Below are 17250 nucleotides of genomic sequence, written 5' to 3' on the forward strand. Positions count from 1 at the left end.
CATCACAGCCATTAGCACATGGCACTGTGTCCTGTAATCGGTGCATTTTTTGGTTGGAATGTGAATTTGAAACAGATATGGTGGCTTTGGTAACTTTTTTTAGCAAGACTTGATGACTTTTACCAGTGATGTGTCTTACTCACTAACCACGTTCAAATCCCACTCTTTAACCACAAACCACAGGGGTCATATGTATCTAGCTATGACTCCACAAAGGCCTTGCGCTCTCTGGATTCCATCTCGTTAACAAAAGCCCAGCCTCGGACCACCACCGAGGATCATCTGCAGGCTTCTTAATGTGGATATTCAAAAGACCACGCACACAACTCTGGGGGGCCCTGCAAGCTGTCAGAGGCGCAAAAACACATACTCTATATTCATAGATCAAGTCATCTTAGGGTACACAACACATACATTTTGACAAAGCTTCTCACATCTATTTTTTGTGCTGTATATTCTACACAGAGAAGAGGAAGGGAGGATCAATACATTTTGTGTGAAATTCCTGCTTTGAAGTGAGTGCACTTTAAGTAAAGGAAAATAGCTGACATCAAAGAAAGGCCGGTGGTTCCTCAAGGTTCCCCTTGGCTTCTTTTTATAAACATACTATGTTCAGCTTCATTCTGTCGGAGAGGCTTAAGGTTGGCTGACAGCATGCAAGAAGCAATTTAATGAATAAGTGTTAGATTTGAAATGTAACCAAATATATTATGCAGTGCTTACTGCATACAGTAAAAACACATTCCACCTCTTTCCTCAGCTCTCACCCACTTCTCTACTCTACCATTATAATAACTATGATTGTGAAGGCTAAATAAAATACATGTTAAACTGACTTGTGCATTTCGTACTTGTTTGCTTGAGTCAATGATCTACAGATTAACATATTTCCTTCTACTTTTTTGTAAGACAGTCAACAAGCATACTAATTGAATGATGACCTTGCAATCAAAAGTGTTTTCCCAACCACCTTAACCAAGTTTGATGGACTGGATTGCAAGCAACTGGGAAGAGGCCACAATATGTTTCAACCAAGCTACTTCAATACTGCTAGAAGGATAAAATAAAATGCCTATAATAGAATATACATTTGACAACCCAGCTCATGTCAGACCGTGTCAGTTCTCTTTATATCTAGACCCATATGACCCAAAAAAAAGGGGCGAAGGCCATATATGTCATGCGTAAAGCTACCATCTGACTTTCTGACTTTCTGTCTGCACAAAAGCCCGACTGCCCTTCATAACACGCTATTCCCATGCAGTTCTCCCAAAGTAATTGGCAAAATAAGACCCTTCTTTGATTTACAATGGAAGGGCCCACTTCATTGCTGACTGACTAGGCTAACCGCCTGCAGTGCAGATTATTACCTCCACATGGTGGTAGATGCCACAGATCATATGTGGTCTTTCTGTGTGGTAAAACTACACATTTTTAAAATGATGAATGAAATGATGCACATACAATTTGAATAAAAAAACATTTATTTTAACCACATTATTGGAACAATCTTACACACAGCAGACTAATCTTTACTACAATACTGTACAACACTTACTGGCATGTTAGCACACCCAGAGCTGTGCAAATGAAGTAACTAAATGGGTTAGATGAGCAGATAAATAAGCTTGTTTGGCTGGGAGAGTGGGTCTAGCCTGGCCAGTTAGCCACATCCAGTCTGGCATCAGTCCTCTTGAAGCCAGAGGAAGCATAGGCCTGGCACAGGCCTCACTCGTGGCAGTTGGCAAGCAATGCCACAGCCAGCTTAGTGATGGCAGAATTGGGAGCACCCCTGTGCATCTCAAAGACAGTTTGGCTGTAGTTTAAAAACCCACTAAACCCCAATCTGCTGCTTCCTATTTTTGCCCTTATGGTATGTCCATAGAGGGCAATGGTTCAAATTCATTAGTGCTCCTTTATCTCCATGAAAATCGAAAAACCTTCTGCTCTCCATCTACCTTCTGTTTTGTTTTGTTATTTGAGTTTTGAGTCTCAATTTCCCTCCTGCCATCTATCTTCCTCTCTCTTACTCCTTCCAACGCTCCTTCCCATTCTCATATGTATGAGTCTGTTTTTTTCCACTACAGTAACCCAAGGGCAATAATGGTGAGGTACCCCATCTACCATATTGTCTTTTGTCTTCCCGTCTGTCCCTGTGTTTGTAGCCCTACCTCCAGCCTGTTGAAACTACTTGGGACTGTATAATAAATGTCATATGGGCCAACATGGGGTGGGGGCTGTCTGCTGAGACCCCCACCCCCTATCTCCATGGATTAAAGACTGAATCACAGCTGTGGGTACAGAGGGACTTTGCCAAGCATCAAGTCTTTTGCTTTGTGCTCATATTTTAGGGCGATATCCACATTTGTGTTTTCATTTTAAATGCATCACATCTTCTATGGTTACTCATCTGATAAAATGGAAAAGATAACCTTAGTTTTCTAGCTTAATACTTTTCATTTGAAGTAACTTGTTGGAATAATGAGTAACATGTTGCTCACCTTGTTAATCTGAATAATATGATGAGTTACAACCGAATTACTGTATTTAATAAATGTTTTAGGTTTTTCAAGTAATGGCCAGTGAGAGGCCATTACTTGAAAAATGTAAAATGTAGTCTTCAACTAGTCATGCATGATGTTTTCCTATCTCATAGGAGCATATCTTTTAAAATTCTATCTTCCTAGATGAACAGCAAATAGACAGTCTGATCACCATATTCATTTCCATTTTAAAAAAGCCTCCCACTCAGGTTGATCACCACATAAACCAACGGGTGACTCTTTACATTTTACGGTTTATACTGAAGGGATTCATACAACACTTTAAGAATGAGCAAGTCACAGGTTAACATCCAGGACAATCCCACAAGATATGCAGCTACTGATAAACCAACTTGCCATTGCGGGGATATGCGAAAAAACATTGTTAGGAGACAATCCCTTCAAGGCGACACACAACACTTTAACTCTTTAACTGGATCCATATCTTAGTATTGGCTGGAGGAAAAATCAACTAGTTCCACCCATTATGTTGTCAGACAGTCGTAAGAACATCAAACATGTCTTACACCAACTGGGACATCACAGACAAGTCAGAAATAATAGAAAACTGATTCAACCATGTAATACTAACCCCTATAAAATGGGACTGTTGATACGCTATTCCTTAAAAACATCAAATCAGCATATCAACAAATGTTGTGTCCAGTATAATCTTCCCAAGTACAAAAACTAGAAGGAAAAACCTCCAGAATCATTAATCTTTCCTGGACTTCATCCATAAACAAAAGAGCGGCAGCAGCCACAACACCCACCCGCACACACACAGACATATATGCACACTCTTGTGGTGGTAGGTGGTAATCTACCCAGCTGGGGCTACTATGTTGTCATTCTTCCCCTGACATCCCTTTTTAATCAGGATTATCTTCTCGGACAGTGAGACTCAAGAGTTAATTTGGGATCAAACCATAGCAGGTGCTAAAGACTTATTGGAAAAGATAGATGATTATTTGTATAGACCTTAGAGGGAAAAAAGGGGTCTACTGGTGTGTGTGGACATGGCTCTGAGTTAAATGCTACACAATCAGGAAATCAGCTATGTTTGTTCACCCTAAACCCAAAACACAATTATCAGACAAACATCATTTTTCCAAAAAGGAAAAGAAATGGTAATGCAAGGTTGCCCATTCTGTTTCTCCTCAGCTGTCTCCATTTACATAAAAATGTCACTTTCTGTCTTCCAGGGGATATTCTACTCTCTCCACAATGAAGTGCTTGACAAACCCTTCATTGCTGTCCAGAAGACAAACTTGTGATGCGCAGTGAAAAATTGAGAAGAAATTCAATGCGTTTTGCCCCTGGTGCCTTTTCTCTGTCTACGTTGTGTTTTACGCACCACTGGTACTCTGTAATTTCCACACTGGAGCATAGGCTTCGTTTCCATTGCACGAAAAGATGAGAGAGCATGCTGTTTGAAAAGGCACTCAGACAGCCAGAGTTGTAATTACTCAGAGTACCTTATATAGTTGGGCTTTTCAGTGGAGGTGTATGGTTATTAATAGGAAAAAATCATATTTTACTTGAGTCAGACTAAAGACTGAGTAAGTAAACTAGGTATGCTTGAAAACGATGGGATCATCTGCATACAAAGCAAATACCACCATAGAGAGAGAGAGAGAGACAGATCCAGCAATGTTACCTATTTTCATAAATAAACAAATGCTGCCATTTTCTGTGGGTAAGTGACCCACATTGTGAATCTGCGCCATCTCTCATAAACCAGGACATGTATCCCCTGATGCATAGGGATGAACAATCAGCCTGACAGGCAGGTAGTTACTCCTCCTTAACCCCAGCTCGCACTGAGTGATGCAACACAACAGCAGGCCTCCTCCCTTATCTCCTGCTCTCTTTAGTCACCTATCATCCCCGTACCCTTCTCAATGTCTCATAATTTCTCTTTTTCCCCCAGCCTCCTATTCCTCATTCACTCCCTGTTTTCAATATTCCATTTCCTGCCCCCCCCCCCCCCCCCCCCTCTACTCCTATTCAGTGGCTCCCTTTCTTTTCCCCTCTCTATATCTCTTCTACCCAGAGGCCCAAGTTTCCTTGCTTGCATTACACACAATTACTTCTATCCATCAATTATTGGCCTACTCCTCTACAGCTACCCCACTTCCCTTTCTTCACTCTACAAGACAACCCCCACTATCCTGCATACACATGTTTCTTTGCAACCCCCACCTCTCACCTTCCACCCCTTAGGGCAGTTGAATGTACTTCTGAACACTCTTTTCCTCCATCAACCCCCCCAAAAATCACACCAGATGTCCCTGGAGTTGGGGTGATGGTGTGCATGTGGAGAGGGTACGAACAAAAGGATGGGGAGCTGTGTGTGTGTGTGTGTGTGTGTGTGTGTGTGGTGATCTGAATGGACAAAGTCATCTTGCCCTGGGCTCTCTGTGTGTGAACAAGTGTATAATAAGCACCTAACATCCTTTAGCCCACACATATACACACAAAATCACTCACCTCTCTAAAGGACAATCTCACACTTGAAGCAACAATCTGGAGGAAAACCTCATGTGTGATGTGAATTAGTCCGACCTTGTAATTACACTTACGTCTGTGGCTGTTCAAATAGGCAGACATTATTTTAAGGTCAGACACTGCTATCGTAGGATATTTTACATCATCATAGCGTTTAAGGGAACCCCTTTCTTTTAAGGGGATAACCAGTTCAGGAGAATCCACTTTAGATTTTGGAAAAACTATGGAGCCTCCCGTAGGGTCGGGGGGGAAATTTTTTAGAACAAACTTGCAATACTTTTGTGTTCCTTCCATCCAGGGTGCCCCCTGGAGCTCCCTGGGCCTCCCAGTGCGTCAGATGGACCAGTTCGCTCACAATACATAGCCTGGGCCCTGTGGTCGGAGAAAAGGTTGACTCGGGCATGTGGAGCAAGTGCCATGCACGGGAGGACTAGGCAGAGAACACAAAATGTATTGCGAGGAAATGCAAACGTTACTGGGGAATACAGAAGTATTGCTAGACAACGTGAAGTTTTTGAGATGGAACGCAAACGTTTGCACTAAAAAATTACCCTATGGGCCTCCGTAGAAAACGGATGGATAGATTGGCCGCTGCAGGGCAAAGTGTGTGTTTTATTGCCTTGCAATGCTACATCCTACATATAAAAATGTGCACAGATAGAAATGCTTTAGGAAACTACTCCATTCTAGGGCATCATGCTACCAATGGCTAATGGCCTGCATGAGCAGTGTTTAAATGAGCTAACTGCAACCTGTTCAACCCCCCCCCCCCCCCCCCCCCCACACACACACAGATGCACACACACTACAACCAACCTCATAGGGGTCAAACTGTAAAGGCAGCCCCTCCTGCCAGACTTGGTTTGCAAAGAGTAGGAGGAGGCAGACGCCCCAGAGGGAGCCCCCGTGCATCAATCTGGAGGAGGCCAGCTGGTAATCACACTTAACTTGGGAACAATTCAACAACAAACATCAAGAGATGTCCAGACGGAAAGACAGGACCAGACACGCCCATTAGATGCCTGTGCAAGTCTGGGTGTTAATTACTTCTCACCATCAAACACCAGTTCACAATAATAACCATAAAGAGGATGGAATCAGGGCCAGAGGTACAGGGGAAGCATGATTGTCTCAATAGCCTGTGTTTGGTACGGTTTCCTCTCAGGCTTTAAGACGCTATGTGCTATGTCACTCCATGTGTGTTAAATCTTAAATGGAGGCAGACTAGAGTGAATGAGGGAGTGGCAGGTATCAACAGAAGGTCTACTCCGACACATCATCAAAAGCAGCTTACTGTCACTTCATCAGAAGGAGCTGAAGCAAATCACTTTGTACAACCTGGAGTACCAAAGGATTGGGCAGGAGGCTGGGTAAGTGACAGCGAGTCAATGCACAATTCTCAAAGGCTTTATCAGACAGTGTGGCATATAAGGATTAGTGTGTTTATGTGTCACTTTTATACTCATTAATATGAGTACAAAATCTCAGAGGAGGACCCCTTTCTACTTGGCGCATCTAGGTATTACAGAGGCAAACAAAACTTGACACGCAATGCAGGTGTAAACCCACTACAGACACTAAGGATGTTGCTGTCAAAAAGCTGTCAGAATGTAGAATAATTCCGTAATTGCAAATAAACAAACATTTTGGCACCACAGGCAAAACAAAATATCCAGTTCGAGGACTGAGAGCAAACTGATTGGCTACAACATGAGACTTGAAGAATACAAAATAGTGACAAACATCAAGATAATGTTATAGTCAATATCATACACCCTAACTCAAATACGGTGCCATCGTCGCATGTTACAATTGCCCCTCACTTTTGACTCATTTCAGTTCAGGGGAGATGGTGTGTAAATATGATTCTAGTTACTGCCTGGAGTGTCATGACCATTTCTCACCTCCAATGAGGTCCGTCTTGGACAGAGGTACCAATTTTAGACCCAGAGCGACCAGCAGGGGTTTCTGATTGAGTGCTCAATGATTCTTCAGCCAGACATAAGTCGTATGTTTCTCGTCTTAAGGCCAGGGTGAAATAGTGGGTCCATGGAGTGAAAATGGCACACCAGGCTCTAGAAATGTAACATTGGTGATGTTTCTAAATTGTCATGACTGCCATGTTGAGACTGTTTTATTTTCCTCTGACTGATGCCTATTTCTGTCCTGACAAACATTCTCTGGTGTGATGGCATTTTTCCACTAAAAATGTGATGATATGAAGACCAGTGTGTTTTGAAGGAATAATTCAAACTGTGACGGTAGAAAGTACTGCACGAGAAAAACATAGCATTTCTGCGTCAGCTCCAACTTGTAGAGACGTGCACAGACAAAGGTCTAAAGGTGTCCTGTTTCCATAGACCACGTAGTACGTGGGTATGCATGCAATCTTATGCACCATACAAATGTAGAAAAAGTTTTGTTGAATCAAATTAATCACCAAATCTAGCTGACACAAGGCCACACAAGGTCACATACACCAACTTCAGAATAATAGACTCTACACAATCTGAGAATACTGCAGGTTTTTTTTTTTTTTTTGAATACACATGTACGTTCATCTGTGTCATAACCTTTTCCCTGCCTGCTTATGTGGCAATAAGAGAAATGTGAACGACATAGGCCGACTAACTCACAGATCAAAGAGGAGGGGAGGGTGCGCTCAACAAGACACCCTATGTACTGTTTTCATTCAGACTAATTGCACCTCACGTAGCTGGTAGAGGACAGATTTAGCACTCAGAGCAAATTAAAATGAATAAACACAATTAGCTGTGAGTGCAACAGCGCCTCTGCACAGTGCACATTCCTCTCATTCTCTCTGCAACGACAGTCACGGAGCAGCTGCCATTAACTGTGTCGCATTAAGTCTGATGTGACTCATTACAAAACACTTGATGCCACCAAAAAGCTCCTAATTTTGATTAGAATAAAATGAATAGGGCACGGAGGGGGTAAATCCGTGGGTGTTAGCAAAATAGTAGGCCTAAAAGTCTTGGACAAATGTAGCACGTGTTTACTGATTGATGTTTTTGTTTAATTATGAAATATTTGTTACCCTTTGATTAAACCATGGCTGTGACTAAATGTATTTATCTTTTATTTATTTTTTCCATTCAAAAAAGTATCTGTATATGTCTTTCTTTTTGTACATAGATCTGAGTTAACACTTAAAAGGTTTTGCTGCAGCATTCGTAAAGTCTCCAGTGCTAAAAAGCTGTATAACGTATGAAGAGCGTTAGTATTAAAGTATTAAAAAACTATAATCAACGGCCTTTGTTAATTGTATATCAAAATACTCATTGGGGGAGAACTCGAAAGCACAAAAACTGCATAATTACTAAACTAAACTTCTGACCCATTCCAAATACTTTGAGTAACAATGTACGACAGTGACTTGCTTACAGTTCAGCCTGGTGCTTTCTATCGCCTTTCCCTGTTTGTCCTGTCAAAATACAAAAAGAGCACACTACTATTTAGGTAGGCGAAATAAAAGAAAAACAGCTCAAAAAGTAATCATTGCAAAGGAAATGAATTTCAAAACCCTGAGGAGGACACTTCTTCTAGACCCATGTTTCTTGGGGGGAAAAAAGCATCATATCTGGGACACAATTCAATTATCTTTTCTTCCAAGTGTAGGAAAGGGAGCTCTGGGGAGAAATCAAAAGTTTTGTCCAATAAAATAAGTTTTTAAAGATGTAATGTGCCTGGTTCTCCTCCTCCACCACTGTCCATTACTACTGCATACAAGCTTGCCACTCACATATATCGATCTAGATTAAAAAAGGTGTTTTTTTTTGTTGTTGTCACAGCTCCTGCTGCTGTGACAAATACACCGGTACACTGGTCACTCTTTACCGAATCCGCCTCGCAGCTTATCCTTGGTATTTTCATTGCCTTTTGTCTTTCTCGCTCAGCGATGTGACAGTGATCAGAGTTGATAAATTGTGCAATTAAAGCCACATTAAGAATCCACGACACATTCGATGCCCAGCCATCTTGGTATACGTGTTGTCCAATTACTCTGAAGGACAAGACTCCTTCTTGCAACTGACAATCAGCGTGTGAGTCTCATCATAAGACAAATGAGTTGATTTATGCAACGCAGCAGGCTGATTGAATACTGGAATACAAGAGTGAAGAGCTCCAGTTACAAAACGGGCCAAAATCGGAATTTCAATTCTGTGTCATGTATACTGGAGAGAAGAGAATCACAACGCACCACTAAATAGTAGCCTGACTGAATTCCCTGTCCTTCAAGCCCAAGCCTCAGTGCAATACACATCTTCCAGCTTGGTTTCACGCTGCTTTAGTGTGGCTGACGCTGACCTCTGAACCCTCTCTATATATCAGGATATTTCTGTTATTTGTATTGACATTGGAGACAAAAAAAAACCCAGTGTTTGAACTTGCCTCTTCAGCAACCCGCCGGCAAATGAAATGCACAAGTAATCTTTTTTTGGCTCGCAGTTGCTGTTGAGGCTACGATGGTGAAGAGGGTGGGGGGTGGGCGCACGTTGCCCGGGGAAGGTTTAGGGCTTACATTTTTGGATAACAGTAAGATCCGTTACAATTCAAATTGGAATCACTTGTGTGTAGTCTAGCCTTGACGACAACAACAACAACAAAAGAAGAAGAAAACAGCTGGACCACGGCCCGGAGCTGGATTTAATCTCCCCAACTTGATCAGATAAAATGTACCTTAAGGCAGAAAGAAATAGACTTGCAAAAGCTGCATGAGCGCACGAAACAAACACGTTTTATTCAAACTACCGAACTGCTTTGGACAAAAAGAAAGAGTCTTACTCTCAAACATGCACAGCAGTGATTTCCTCTTCCTGTTCATAGTAAATGTTTCATTATGTTGACCTGTAGCTTAACATGAACATTCACCCATCACTGTAAGGCTTGCTCATAATAGTCGTCTTTGTTTAAATCTGCTCATAATAATTAAACATGACAATAATAAAAATAATAACTTAGATTAGATGTACACACTAGAATGATTGGAACCATGTTTAAATTCAAATTAATTTGAGAATGTTGAAATCCCATGAGGATGTTGGTTGGTTTGTTTGGTCTATTTTGTCGTCCTGGATATTGTTTTTTTCATAAAATAACAACAACAAAAAAGGAAGAAAAAAAGTGATTTGATGGAGGTACAAAGACGGAAAGTTCAATCTCAAAGAGAGCACAGCAGCACCTTCAGTTCTCAAAGTAGCACGACTATCCAGTGGATACAACGGTCCAACGATAACCGATAAAGAAGGAGAAAATGTTTGTTTCTTCTTCACACTCTTTCATTTTTTAATTCACATTACAGCATCTCTCTCTCTGTCTCTAAAGCCAAACCAAGAGTTAAGAAGAAGAAGAAGAAGAAAAAAAGTTGCCAGTACTTACTTCAGCTGCGTGAGAAAAGTGTGTTCTGAGTTTACCCCCTACTTGGTTTCTGGGGGGCAGCTTTTAAAATCCGTATTCTGGTGGTGGGTGAACAGTCGTATTCCCTCAGAAAAACACACACACACTGTTGCTTTGCATTCTCCACCACGCACAAACCGCTATATTCCACATTCTCAGCGGCGGAGCAGTCACTTGTTAACGGAGGGAGCGAGTATAAAACACTCTAGTATCTCCCGTGCGCCGGTATTCCTTTTTCCTCCACGCCGGAGAAAGAAAAATAAAACACCCCAGTGATGATCCGTGCGCGACACCGCCGCGCGCGGATCTCCAAATGTACGTCGCTTTATTACTGGTGTCGCTCGTTATCTCCGCGTCCCAGGTTTGGATTCTTTTCTTCCCAAATCCACCTCAGAAGGACTGGGGGGAGGGGAGACAGGAGTCAAATACCCTCTTCTCCCTCCCCTCCACAGCAGGGGGAGAAAAAATACGGAGCCCTGTGCTGCGTTCAATGTCGCCTCATAAACTTCGACTCTTGACTTCTCCTGTGTTGTAAATCCTACCACTTGGTGCGTTCATGTACGTCTGGTCGGAAACCAAAGAGTTACTGACGCTGATCTTTTGTAAATCTGTGCTGCAGAGGCAGAATAAAGAGCGGACTAATATACAGCGCAATGATGCAGTGACATGAGGCACGAGGGAAGCGAGGTGGAATTTACTACTAAAGGACATTTTACAGCTTACATTATAAGCTTGTGTTATGTTGCTTCGGTGGTTTCTTTTGGGTTTGTTTACAAACACAATTTACAAGAGCTTGATTTTCATGTGCAAATCATGATTCTGTGATGACTTGCAAAAAGTAAAAAAAAAAAAAAGTGAAATGTCATTACTTTGACTTCATAAAAAAAACAACAACACATAAAAACATTGAATTGAACTCAACCAGGAGTTTTAAAGGAGGGCCAAATGGTCCCCACAGACCTTTTTTTTCCATAGTTAACATAACTTACAAATGCACTTTTATAATTATTTTATGTTTTTATGTTTTATGTTGTATTTTATTTTATATTTTTAAACAGCAGTATATCCAAAACTAAGCCACGTAGGAGTGAGTGCCTTTCTTTCACATCTGGAGTCAGATATCCTAATAACATAATAGGAGGTGAATGGACATATATATATATATGTCGGTCATGGCTGGGTTGCAAATCCAGGACTCTGGTTTCAAAGCACAACTCCTGACCATCTGAGCTAATGGGGATGACACGTGAGCAGGGCTGATTTTCTGTCCCATGTAGATCCATGTATTACAAAAATATTTTAAAGTGAAATCTTAACATGCAGATTTGGGGATTAGGCAAACTGGACCCTCTAAATTAACTAGTGAGTATGGTTGTTTGTCTCTATGTGATGGACTGGCAACCTGTCCAGGATTTACCCCACCTTTCACCGTAGGTCAGCTAGGATTGGCACCAGCGCCCACCCATGATCCTCATGTGGAGGATAAAGTGGTAGAAGATGAGACAAGAGAAAATTTGAACTTGCACCTATACCAGTATCGGGTCTGATACTGCTCTCATGTACTCAAACCTTTATACATAAAACTACTCCGATACGGCTGCACCCGATACCACTTTACATATCTTCAAGTGAGCTGAGCAGCTGTCAGTGGCAATAAGTGGATGTGTCATAATGTCATCACTTTGGAAATACTTTAAGATAAGCAATGACGACAACATTAGAGGTAACAGACTGCAACCTGTGCCCTGCTAGACTGTCAAGGAGGAGCGAAAAGTAGCTCCTTCCCAACATGCTGCACGGCATCAGGATCTTCCACTAAATATTAAGTATTATTCATTCTAATTTCTAATTCAAGTGTATCTACTTCAGAAATGTGCCGTTCCCTTACAAACAAGGAGATCTTGTATGCTGTTTAACATACAGTATCTTGATCAAAATACCTGGAAATAAAAGCTCTTGTCTTATATTCGTCTTCTGACGTCAATCCTAAGGGTACAGCAAAAATAAAGGAATTGTCCCCACTCTTCCAATACTCAGTATCGGCAAGTACTCAAATTTAAGTACTCGTATTTGTACTCAGTCAGAAAAAAGTGGTATTGGTGCATGCCTATTGACTATTGTCTATTTAAAAACATATTGTCCTGCATGTTCACATAGGAAAATCACATGAATAGAATACTGAGGGATGATAATGGCAACAAAAGTACAATAATAAGATAACATACAATATAAGCACGCCAGTTGTTTTTGGGAAAAGTTACTATTTGAATTAATATTTATTTTCAGTTGATTATGGTGTCCCTCCTATTATTGTCTTTATACAAACAATAAAAAATACATTTGCATAAATTGTTTCACATTAAGTGTGATAACCTTCTAAATATAACATATTGAGATAGACTGTGGCACCAAACAAGCAGCTATTAAGTCTTGCTTTAGAGATGGAGCTTATATTACAGCACTATTTAGTCTTCTCTCCTTTTTCACTTTGCAGTATGCAAGGCAGGATTCAGACACAATGTCATCCAATCACATAGCCTCTGAGTAGAAAGAGCATTTCTGATTGGCTGGTAGGATTTGAATCTGAATAGAGACAGCTGGTGTCCAGCAGGGAGGAACGACATGGACTGTTGTAACATCAATCAACCGATCCACAGTCAGTTAACAGGGGCCAGTACGCGGCCACATTGGCTGAGGCCAGTTAACTTTTCTTTGCTTTTGTTTCAGATTATATTTCAATCCAAGTCCCTTGTGGCTCAGCAAAGAACAAAAGTAGATGAATGATTCTGGGATTTACAAGCTACTGCGCTCACTGCAAAGACAAAATAAACCTCTTGCACTGTTAAGGACCAGGGTTTTGTTGGGAAATGGAAGGGAAATAAGATTGAACACAGCTCATCAAACCAAAAACCTCTCCTGCCCAATTAAAAAAAAGGGCAGCACATTTTGGTGTGAACTTTTCAAGGCATCCGAGCATTAACTGATGGGAACAAGCTCTTAAAAAGATTCAATCTTCGCTGTGTGTTGGCAGAAAGCCTCAGCCACAAACAACCCAGTGCTGCCCTCTCCCTGTGTTTTTGTTTAAACCTATTGTGACAAGTGACACCACCATAAAGGGGCGTAAGGTGTGCGTGAGGGGGTCCAATCAATTTAACTGGTGAGTAAAAACATGCGTTTATGTTAGATTTCTCCCTTGGCCTCTTATTCAAACTGCAGCCCCTTATTTAATCAAGCCACAGCTCTCTCCTCTATTCCCCTGGTGGCGTGAGCGCTTCAACATGGTACATTTTTACTCGGGTAGAGGAAAATGCGCTCAGTGGCCAAGGCTAGTGCTTTGGAAGGATAAAATGACCACTTACTGTCTGACATGTGCAATCCATAACAGAATAATGAGACTCCTCTACACTTGGACCCCCCCGCTCTCCCTCTCCAATTTTTGTTTTCCTTGTGAGTGTTCATAAACGCCATGTAAATTCAGAGAGCGGAAGATGTGGCAAGTGCTTAAGGGAAAGCTTGAAATCGTTACGGTCTTGTTACTGAATCGTGTCACACCATGTACTAAATGTGAAAATGCTCCACACAACCAGTGGGACGTGATGAGACTAACAGCTGCTACATCTCAAAGTTAAGGTGATTCTTATCATAATCCCTTATCACTGTCGTCCAACAACAACAAAAAAAAAACAATGCTAATTGCAGTGTTTTTATGTCTTATATTTGTATTTGACAATTGTTAGTGTGTAATGTAGTTTAGCTTGTAGTTGTTATGTATATGCATTTACATTTTAGCGTGTTATGTAATGTTAGCGTATAGCTCTGTGTTTCAGTTTTAACATGTTTGATCATGTATATGTTATTATACTGTTCAGGTAAAAGCCCAACTAGGGACAAGAGTTGCAAACTAGCAATAGCTATAAACACTACATACAGCGCGCCAGTCGCATTATTTGTACTGGAGCTATGCTAACTGTATTGTCCGTATTTAAATAACATTTTTAAATTCTATTTCAACATGTGTCTCAAATTCTGCAAGTCATGTAACACAGTTGCTTTAGCTCATTTTAAAGGACTGAAAAATTTAATTTTTGACTGTAATTAAATTTGAGTGTAATTCTACAGTTTTCATTGTAACCCTAACCATGAAATAAAACTAATTTCCCTTTATTTAAGTAAATACATTCTAAATCAGTGGTCTCAAACTCACGGCCCCCCAATCGATTTCATGTGGCCCTCCAAAAGATATTGAGTTATGAGTCATTTCTGTATGTTTTTTTTTTTCTTATTAATAGGTCAGTTTTGCATCTTAAATACGTTTATTTTATTTTATTGTGAACTTAACACTAATAACACTTTCCAATCCAACTTTATTTGAAAAGCACTTTGAAACAACCACAGTGGACCAAAGTGCTGTACAGAATAATAACTAAAAGACATAAAACACACACGAGGCAATAAAGTACATGTAAAAAAAAAAGGAATAAAAATGGCATATTATATAATATTAAGCTCATATCGCCCACCTCTACTGAACTGTTGCTTTTTTCCCACTTGACCAGCTCCGTCCTGTCCAAACTAGACGCTCAGTGGCCCCCAGGTCATTTGAGACCCCTGTTCAGAAACATATAATTTTCTTAAATATCTAATCTAAATTTCTAAATTCTATATCTGTAACAGGATACAATATGTGAGCACACATTATTTACTATAAAAAATATTGAGGCAGTAACTCACTGTCTGCTTGTACATTTATCGGAGAAGAGAGAACTTGTCTCAAAGGCCTATGAGAAGTAAAATGTTACAAACTTGTCAGCACTGCAAAGTTTGGGCTGGCATTATTCACTCAAATATTAACAGGTCGTCCTTTCTCCCTGCCGTGTTTTTAAAACCGCAAAACACACCCGAAAAAAAAAAAAAGGATGTCACATCTTTCCCTATTGTCTTCCTGTTCCCCTTTCTTCCTCCTTTCATCTGTCACCCCCAGGGCTTGAGGCACAATCACCTCCGATAGTAACGGGCCATCGCTCACCGTGTCCCTGGAGGCGACAGCCCACTTACTGCCAGCTCCCGCTCAAATGGAGGACATTTCATCACTCCACCAAAAACACAATTAAAAACACGCGCACACGGCAGTCGGTGGCCCCAGAGAGTCGCCGCCCCCCCCCATCGCAAGTTTAGTTACTGAGTCTGCCTCACCCTCTCAGATATTTACTCTCCCTGTGACGGAGTGTTTGTCAGCCGGGTTGAGAAGTGCCGAAAGAAAGTGGACCAGTGGTCAATGATCTTTTCTCTGGGAAACATTTGCTGCCCTTCATGGACATGGTTCATTTTCCATCTTTGAAGACAAAATGTAGGACGCTGTGCTGAAGTTGTGTGTGTTTACTTTACACACACACACACACACACACACGTTGAGCAAACAGGAACATATAGGAAGACTGACGGCTATTAGAGTGCAACGATGCGCCCTCTTATCTCACCACTACGATAGAGATCTACACAGAGCTTGAGAGAGATTATGAATTCATTACCTTGATACACAAGTGAGCACAGATACAGACAGGAGTCTGAGAATGGAGACGGGAGCATCATGCGTGCACGAGTGAAAGGAGCCAGGATGGAGATGCAATAAATTACACGCTGCTGATAAAGAATAAATCAGTCAGCCGTGTCTGCATTTTTAGGAATTTTTGAGCTTCTCAAGACACCCACGTGTCTGAATGTGTTACATTTGCCTATCAAACACTAGTACACGCCCTGAGCACTTTATTAGGAACACCAATACTGAGTATGGCTCACATTTGCTCTCGAGTGACCTCGTTTTCCTGTACATGAAGCCATTAGAAAGTACTTTTCCTTTGACATGGAGCATTAACAGGTACGGAAATAAACTGAAGGTGGGTCATGTCTATACAGAGGTCATTGATGAATGCACATGGTCAGTAACAATACTGAGACATGCTGTGGTAATCGAGTGGTGATGAATGAAATGAAGGGGCCTAGAATGTGTCCAAAAACACCCTCACCACTGGTCTGGATCGTTGACACAAGACAAGACAGTGTGGGCGCGCACACTGTTGATGCCAAATTCTGACCCAACCATGTAACAACACAATCATGTCCATTGCACCGCCAGGTTTCAGTGCCTGCGTGACAGGAGTGAAACCTGATGTGATTTTGTGCCGTTTCTGAGACAGTTATAAAGGGTGGTTATTTGAGACACTGTAGCCTTTCTGTCATCTCCACCCAGTCTGCCATTTCACTCTGACCTCTCTCGTCAACAAGGTTTTTCCATCCACAGAATTGTCGCTCATACGTTTTTTTTTTTTTTTTCTGTATCTTTTTTTGAGGACACTCGAGAGAGAGTGTTGTGTGAAAGCAAATAAACAAGCAGTTTTAGAAAATACTCGAAACGGTCCATCTTGCGCCAACAATCATGCAACTGTCAAAGTCAATTATTTCCCATTTTGCCCTAATACGTGACTGGCCGGTTAGATAATTGCATGAATAAGTAGGTATGCAGGTGATTGAATATGTGCCCAGTGAGTCTATGTATTTCATTAGTCAGATATCACAGGGTTTGTGTCATGCAACACCTCAAATCCACACGGCACAACATATTTCATACCGTTTTATTATCTTGTTTAATTTTCCATCGACTTCAAATTAGTTATTTGTTATTATTTTATTATTATATTATAATTTTGGGATTTTGGAAACATAATATTGGCTCATTTTTGACTGACCATTTTGTATTTTCTTAGTATAAATTGCAATAGAG

General features: G+C 41.1%; 1 protein-coding gene across 12 annotated transcripts in view; it reads right to left on the minus strand.

Annotated features, from left to right (window-relative positions):
• ptprsa (protein tyrosine phosphatase receptor type Sa) overlaps window positions 1–17250 on the minus strand; it is a 202433-nt gene that overhangs the window by 139009 nt on the left and 46174 nt on the right. For 5 of the 12 annotated variants that reach the window (XM_058638235.1, XM_058638238.1, XM_058638236.1 and 2 more), the window contains exon 1: window positions 10455–10882. The exons of 1 other annotated variant lie outside the window; for it this stretch is intronic. The gene's annotated coding sequence lies outside the window, so the exon portion shown is untranslated. Of the gene's footprint in view, window positions 1–10454; window positions 10883–17250 lie in introns of those variants that run through there. 6 more of the 12 variants (XM_058638245.1, XM_058638241.1, XM_058638244.1 and 3 more) reach the window with 3 other exon arrangements.

This window comes from Solea solea, chromosome 9 (assembly GCF_958295425.1).
Source record: "Solea solea chromosome 9, fSolSol10.1, whole genome shotgun sequence".
Taxonomy (NCBI): Eukaryota; Metazoa; Chordata; class Actinopteri; order Pleuronectiformes; family Soleidae; genus Solea; species Solea solea.